The sequence below is a fragment of the Mchenga conophoros genome, linkage group LG7, assembly GCF_057382185.1.
Source record: "Mchenga conophoros isolate Kocher_MC1m ecotype Shallow Benthic linkage group LG7, M_conophoros_male_GT1.1, whole genome shotgun sequence".
Taxonomy (NCBI): domain Eukaryota; kingdom Metazoa; phylum Chordata; class Actinopteri; order Cichliformes; family Cichlidae; genus Mchenga; species Mchenga conophoros.
Window position 1 is genome coordinate 15,090,543 of NC_140532.1, and position 8,200 is coordinate 15,098,742.

Below are 8,200 nucleotides of genomic sequence, written 5' to 3' on the forward strand. Positions count from 1 at the left end.
GACCACTGCAAAGTACACTGTGTTCACCACAGCTGAGTGACAGAAAATATCCATGATTTTGCTGCACACTTCGAAGAATCTCAGGAAATTAGATCTTGCTCATCCCCTTTTTGTGTATGGCATCTGTGCTGATCTTCCACTTCAGCCTGATGTAAATGTGGATGCGCATAATAAAAATAATAACAAAATATACGACAAAAGTTCTTTCAGATCTACAAACAAGCCTCGTTACTTAGCAGAAATTTTAAAATGTCTTCGGTCACTTATTTTGGTAGTTATTGTCAGTCAGAATGAGAATCAGAATACTTTATTAATCCCTGGGGAAAGTATGTAAATTAGTTATCTAACTTGTGAAATCCAATTGTCATCTGGGCATCTGCATGGAGTCCAGTGAAATCTGATAAAGGTTTACTGACTTACACTCAAAAAAGGTATTACAAGCTCTTGTTTCCCAATGGTAGTTATGCATTTAACATCATCTTTGCTCTTTTGAGAATTTTTATCACAGATTGTAATTCTCTCTGGTAACAAGTGTTTTTGCTGGATATACTCCCCTGTAATAAGATATTATAATACCAGGATATTATATCCTTTTATTCTCATTCCCACAAGGACTCTCGTGGTGTACACATAACTACCTTGCAAGCAGAATTCACCCCCTATAACCTGCACAGTAAATGTTGAAATGATCAGATCAACAAAAATGTAAACAAATGTTTAGGGTTCATTATTCCCTATAAATCTTGTTTTGAAGCAAAAATGAATTAACACAACAAAACGCTAAAAAGTTTTTATTTAAAAAAAAAAAAAGACCCTTAAAGGGGTGGATAGATTCACAGTATGTTCTCTTAATACACTTACACTCTAACTTACACAATCTCCCGAGAAACCTTTGTGTGTGAAATGAGTAATGTTCCATAAAGCACTCAATATGCTACAGTCAATAGTCTGAGAGTTTAATGTTGTACCCCTCTTTGTCGGACCAAACCTCAAACTCCACCCATTCATCCCTGCTGCAGCGTCTGGGCTATTTCACAGCTTTAAGTGCTGCACTGTGGGACTGACAGGTCCATGAGGCTGCACAGCGCTTGCAGTTTGTGCAAGTTATCATTCAGAAACTTATTGATGGGGGAATTATACTGAAGGTGGAAGCAAATGCAATGGAAGTTAAGGCGTCACAAGCTCTAGGCACCTCCTCAGGTAGGTTCAGCTCACTTCTGAGCAGCTAGCTGTAAAACTAAAGGGCTTAATATTAGCTGACTTGATAGACTTGATATGATCTGTTATACAACGTTATCTTATTTCACCCAGCTTGCTTATTTAATGGCTTTGCCTTTGGTAACAAACCTATTTGCTGGCTATACTCTCGTGTATATGCTGTTCAATATTCAGCTGTTTTCCCGCTCTTTTTTGTGTGGAATAAACAAACGCTAATATTATGCAGTCATTCAATAACATTGCATGCTGTAGCAGTGCATGCTTTTCATAGTGCTTGCAACATGAGCATCTGATGAGAGCATGAATCTTTCATATGTATGAAACATGCTGGTAATGCTCCTGATGAACACTGATACTGGTGGGTTAATTTATTAATGAAGCATGATGTTAAATGAATAGCACTTGGAAGTGAAGTTTCATCATGGTCAATAATAATTTTCCTTGGAGAGGTGGGTGTTCTTCATGTCATTTTCTATAAGTTAGGAAGAGAGAAAGTGGCCCAGCTTGTGCTTGACTAGAACTGATGCGCCTTCTTGGAGCATGCTAACTTATCAGTGTCTGCACAGCACTCAGGAAAGCTCATTGTAATCTTGTACTGAAAACCTAAGTGGTAAGCCACAGACTGATAAAAGTAAAGAAACTTATTTTCTTTTTTTCCTAGCGAAATCCAACAAACATGTCTTGTGTCATTCAGTTCAATGAGGCGGCTAACTAACGCACGAGTGGAGTGGCTTTTATTAGCTGCTCTAAATCACCTCTGCCACAGGCAATCGGGGAAATGGTAAATGCTGTGGTTATCCCATCTGTGCTGAGTGGGCGATGTATGACCAGGGGACAGGCGCTCTTGAGGGGGAGGGCGCGGGGGCCAAATCGTGACGTGGTGGCGCGGCAGGAAGTGTCATGAAGTGGTCGCAAGTCATCAGGAGTTCAAAGCTGTGAGTGTATTCTGGTCCATTTGGGTCACTTCTCCCTGTGACTGCCTCACATGAAGCAGAGATGTCACAGAAACAGTTTCTGATAGCGAGCGACCCGGGACGTGACCAAGTAACTGTGCCCACGATGCTTATTTTGTAAATGTCAGGTTTTAAAATCCCAGTTAGTTCACGCTCCGAGAGTCACTGCAAAATGTTATCTCTTGCTGAAAACAATGAACTGTAACGAAAACAATACTGCAGAATGACAGAGTGAAGCTGGATGACTTTAACCTGAAACTTCTGTATGAAAAACGAGGCCGTAGCTTAAAGTGACATGAGTGTTCAGGTGAATATGCAACATTTTTTTTCCTTTTTTGCTGACAATTTGTATTTTTTCAACTTTCCAGCACTGGACACCCGATTCCTTGCTGACTTTTGTAACATATATCAATCAATTTATATAAAGAAAAACACAAAAATCAGGAACAAACTGATGACCCAGCATAGGCAGGTGTTTTCTGAAATCCTCTTCTTCTCTTTTTTTTTTTAAAGTAAGGATAATAAAGGCAACAGGAGGTTTCCCCTGTGCCCTCTTGTTACACTTGATTCTTTTTGTTCTTTTTGTTATAGTGTTGACAGGCCATGCATACAGACCTGCTGCTTCATAATGCATTTTTTAATAAATCTGAAGAAGGCCAGTATATTGTTCAGTCACTTTGGATTAGAGAAAGAAGCACGCATGTTACAGCCATTTATGTGGCCTAAAGTGATTCACACAGACTAATGTAAGCTGTCCAGGCTCATAACAGCTTGGAGTGGTCATCGTGTAATGCAAATACCACACAGTAAATTTCCCATACGCGGACATGCACCTCCCTTTAGCTTACATGTGTTAAAATGATAAACACTTAGGCCCTTTTTATTGAATTAACAGCAGGGGTAGATGTGCACCTGACTACACTTATCACGAAAAATTACATTATCAGCTGCTGACGTTGACAAGTTTTAGCTGGCTTGAGTGCGAGCACATTAAGCAGTTAAAAGTCCAGTATGTGTTTCTGGGATTTGTTGTGTTCGGTCATGCTTGTGAGTCCAGCCCTCAGGAAAGTTTGGCTGCCGTGTAAAACGGAAATAAACCAAAACACTTAAAAAAAAAATCCAAAATGAGCCAGACATTCAAATTGTTTTTTTGAACAGAGCTGTGAGCTTTTAATGGAGTCACTCTTTCCTCGACAGCTCATCGCAGATTCGCGTCTGTTTGAGACGGGGATTTAGTCAGCTTTGAAACGCACTTGTTTAAATAAATAATCAATCTTCCAGGAAGTTTGAGTAGGAAGTTCCCTGCTCATCAATCGATACCTAATGTCTCTATAGTTTTTGAAACCTTCAGGAGAACATACTGCTGCACTTAGCACGCACATCTTTAATGGACGCAAGCACATTTTGGCAATATGTTTCTCCCTACTAGTTTTCCAGAGCTTTGATGACCTGGATGTTGCACTTTCTTTGATCATCCCCTCAAAGTGTTATGATCTCGTTAATGGCAGAAAGTTTAACATTTGGCATTTCAGTCACAAACTGTACTCAACATGTCTGCTTACCAAAGTTTACTTTTCTTGTGGGCTTCATTAAAATGAGACATTAAATCTGTGAAGAGTCATTTCTGACATGAAAACTCTTAATGTTACTGAGTCATGTTGTTTGGACTGTGAGCTTCCTGTTGGTCTTAATGAGGCTAAATATACACATCTCCCTTCATTACACACACACACACACACACACACACACACACACACACACACACACACAGGATTGTTATTTTCCTTTTTACAATTAAAATGTGGTTAACCTTGGTGTGACCTGTTTAAGACTATGAATCGTAGCCTCCACATTAACTGATTACAGCAATTATTTCAGTTTAACTTGTTTAAATAGAATAAATAATAATAAACTGGTTAAATATAGTGTAATGTTTAAGAGGCCTTAAGCCGTTTCACCTTGTGTTCATTATTTCAATTCAACACATTCACACAAAGAAGAGCAAACACTGAGCATAAAGAATTCTAATCAATTAAATTAAGTTAAAAAAAAAACAATTTTCATACACTAAAAAGTCACTTATTGTGCTTTTTCTTATCTACTGTATTCAGATATTCAGTATATACTTTCACTATAGTGAACTATGTTTTATTTACTGCTTCTAAAAGCCACATATTTTTTTTAAAAATAGATAAAATAAAAAAATACAAATAAAGATAAATATTTTTTTGAAAGTACTCTAACTCTATGCAAGTCTTCTTTTTTCTTTCTTTCTTTTTCTTTTTAAAAAGAGCAAATTTCTGTTAATATTAGATCTGCAAATTTTCTTTGTGTTCTCTCCCATTTTTCCCATTTTAAGGATGCTCAAATCAAACATGGTCAGAGTTTCAAATATAGAGGTCAGTGCAGTCAGTGTGGACATGAAATAATTCCAGTGAGTCAAAAGTTCAGACTTCGTGGTGCTCTAACAGCTCTGTTTCATATAAGATCAGTCAGAGCACGCATCCTTACTGTGGTCATCTCGGTTACACAGCTGAGGTTAGGAACAGTTCCACCACCTGCTGTTCAAATGTAATGCTGGCAGGAAGAAGAATAAAACTGGCTTCAAGGGAGAAATACCTGTAGATTTCATGAACTAAGGCCCATAATGCACTGTGTATCATGCATAGCTACTCTGGGGTGGCTTTAGCTCAGGCGGTAGAGCAGGTCATCTACTGATCGGAAGGTTGGTGGTTCAATTCCTGCATTCCAAATATCCTTGGGCAAGATATTAACCCCAAATTGCTCTCCGATGCATCCATTGGAGTATGTGTGTGTGACTGTTACTTAGAAGGCACCTAGAAAAAATGTGCTGGTGTTAATGGGTGAATGCTTTGAGTGCTCAGAAGAGTAGAAAAGCGCTATATAAGAACCAGTCCATTTACCAGAGTAGTAAGTAAAAGGAGTCAAGGGTACAAAGAGAGAGGCCCCCCTCACGCATCTCTCCCGAGTCCTGCTTCAAAGTTTTGGTGTTAAGGTTTCTAATACAGTCCCACTTAGTTTCCAGATGGGTGGGTTCACAAGAAGAATAGAGGTGTTTGACAATATAAGTGATGTCCTCATTTATACTGTTGAACTCTAGTAGAGACTAAGATTAAAAATGAGGTGCTAGAAAGGAGAAGAGTCCCTCTAAGAATCAGTTCTAGCGAGTCGGGGCATGGACACGTCGTCTCTGGAGCTGCTTTTGGCAGAAATCATGTTGGCTTAGCGGTTGGATGAGGTTACAATATTTTTCTGTGTCAAAAGGAAGCTCCAGCTAAATGCCAGATGAAAATGCATGACAGATGTCGTTTGTTTTGCCAGCCAGTGGATTTAATAATGCTGCTCGTGTATATTTGTGAAAATCCACATTATTTAAAATGCGAGCAGATGAAAAGGTAACTTTACATAACGGTGTAGGCCAAACCATCAGTGTCTTCCAGTTATTTTAGTTTGGCTAAAATCTGGTTTTCCAAAGCTGGTTTGAGTGAAAATGATCCCTTAACAAAGCCTTGATATTAAACATCTGGACTTGTCTGTTAGTTTAACTGTCCCACAGTTGAGTTTTGAAAGCCAGAGTGTTTAGTGGTCCCCATTAGTGTCAAGTATCAGAAGACAAAAAGGAATATCACAGACTCATTAATAATGGATGAGCGTAGTCACTTGAGAAGGATAAGTAGAGAGCTGGGCTTCTCTGATCATCAACAAAATTAACTGATGTGGACATGCAAGCTTAATTTTCCTGTGGACAACTTACACAAGTGATATTATTGTTTGAGCTGGAAAAAGCCTTCGGGATGCTACCACTCACTGATTTCTGATATTTTCTTTGTTTCACAGGATCATGTCATCAGGAAAACTCTGTGTACCTCCCCCTGCTGGAGAGTCAGGTCTCCAGCTCCTCCAGTGGCATCAGACACCATGCTACTATCAGTCCCACCATCAGCCCATCCTGGAGCAGTTCCCGCTCTGGAGGCACAGACACCGACCAGCAGTCTGGTGAGCCTGCCAGCAGGTCTTGGAAAGCCAAATGTTTACAAACAATCCAAGCACTGCCTCCTGTCGATAAGCATATTTTTCCACATCTAAATTGTGTGTATAAATTTGCGGTTTATGACATTTGAAGCTGTCTCCCTCGTGTTGCCCAGTGAGTGGCTGACTCAGTCAGTCTAGAGCAAGCTCCACACATTTGCGCCAAAACAGCACAAACAGCACAAAAAGTGTTTGAACCAAAGTTAAAGCCAGTAAAGTCAATATTTTGAGCCCTTATTTTCATTGTTTCATATTTTTTATAATATGAAAGATCAGTTACTGTAATATTTATTTCAATTCAGTTTTATTTTATTTATATAGTTCCCAATGACAACAACAGTCACTTCAAGCTGCTTAATATTAGGTAAGGTAAAGACCCTATAATAATACAAAGAAACCCCAGATGACGTCCTATGAGCAAGCACTTTGGCGACAGAGGGAAAGAAAAACTCCCCTTTAACAGGAAGAAACCTCCAGCAGAACCAGGCACATGGAGGGGCGGCCATCTGCCACGCCTGGTTGGGGGTGAGCTGAGGGAGAAAGGACAAAAGACATGCTGTGGAAGACAACTAAAGATTAATATTAACTAATAATTAAATTTAGAGTGGTGTATAAAAACATGGTGAGTGAAAAGGTTGAGAGAAGGAGAAATGTTAAGTGCATCATGGGAATCCTCCAGCACCCTATTGCAGCATAACTAAGGGTGGATTCAGGGTCACCCAATCCAGCCCTAACTATGAGCTTTCTCAAAAAGGAAAGTCTAAAGCCTAAAGATTAATCAATGAGAATTAAAAAGCATTTGTTGTTCAGGCACACATTGGGAGTGGTTGGCTTCACTTCGGTCCAGAGAGGAAAAGTTTTGAGCTTCAAATGAACTTTTAAACTGACTTAATCAGCAGATCTCTCAGTTGCTAAGCCTTACAACAAAACCATCATAGTTAATTTAGCTGAAAGTGTTGATGCCAGAGGCCTTCACTATTCAGGAGCCTCTCAAGCAGCTTCTTTGATTCTCCGAATGGCACGCTAATGCAGATCCTTCCTGAGGGGCGAGTAATGTGTTGAATATTAGGTAGCTTTGATGGTTTCTGAGTGGCTGTTTTTCACGTTTTCTCTGAGTTGAGTATCTGTTATTCTATATTACGCCACTGCTATACAGGCTGAATAATGGTCTAACTACAAATCACAGCTCAATAAAAATGTATTGATGTGCCGACTACTGTTACTAACAGATTTTTCATTATGGCTTTATTGGCATTTCCTCTTTATTATCCACATTTTCTGGCCATTTACATACATTTTTATGTAATTGGCCAGAAACCAACACTCAGTCACCCAACTGATTATTCCAGGCAATTTAGTTATAACACATATTACTTAAAAATAAAAACTGCAAATAAAAACTTTTCATTCCAGGATTTCTAGAGGCCCTGGGTACACATTTCCACTCTTGCCCGCACTATGACGCACCTGCTTTTTTTAAAAAATGTAAACATTTCATGCAGCTGGCCATTTAATTTCAAGGATTCAAGGGTGTCCTTCTTTTTGTGTGTATTTGCGCTCATGAGCTGAGGTTAATAACAGTTAGCCACACTTTCCACACGGTGGCAGTATATCATTTGTCTAAATTCATCCCTTTGCAGTGCTCCCATCTGACCTACATCCTCTAACTACCAGGCAGGAATGGAAAAGATAGAATTTAAAGTGGGACTGACCCACTGATAAGAGCTGCAGTTTTATTTATTAATCACCCCAGTAGAAGAAATGCATTAGCTTGCTAGTTCAATGTCGCGTCGCTGGGGTTGGCACACAATGCCCTGATAGCAGTCTTTAATAAACATCACAACAGTGGGAGGAGTAAAAGCATGCCGAGCTGCAAGAAAACAGATGGTATTTGCATCTATGACAGATGCCAGGCTTCTTTTCTCAGTAACCCCACAGACGTAGATTAATATACAAAACTAAGGCCAAAGACCAAGATA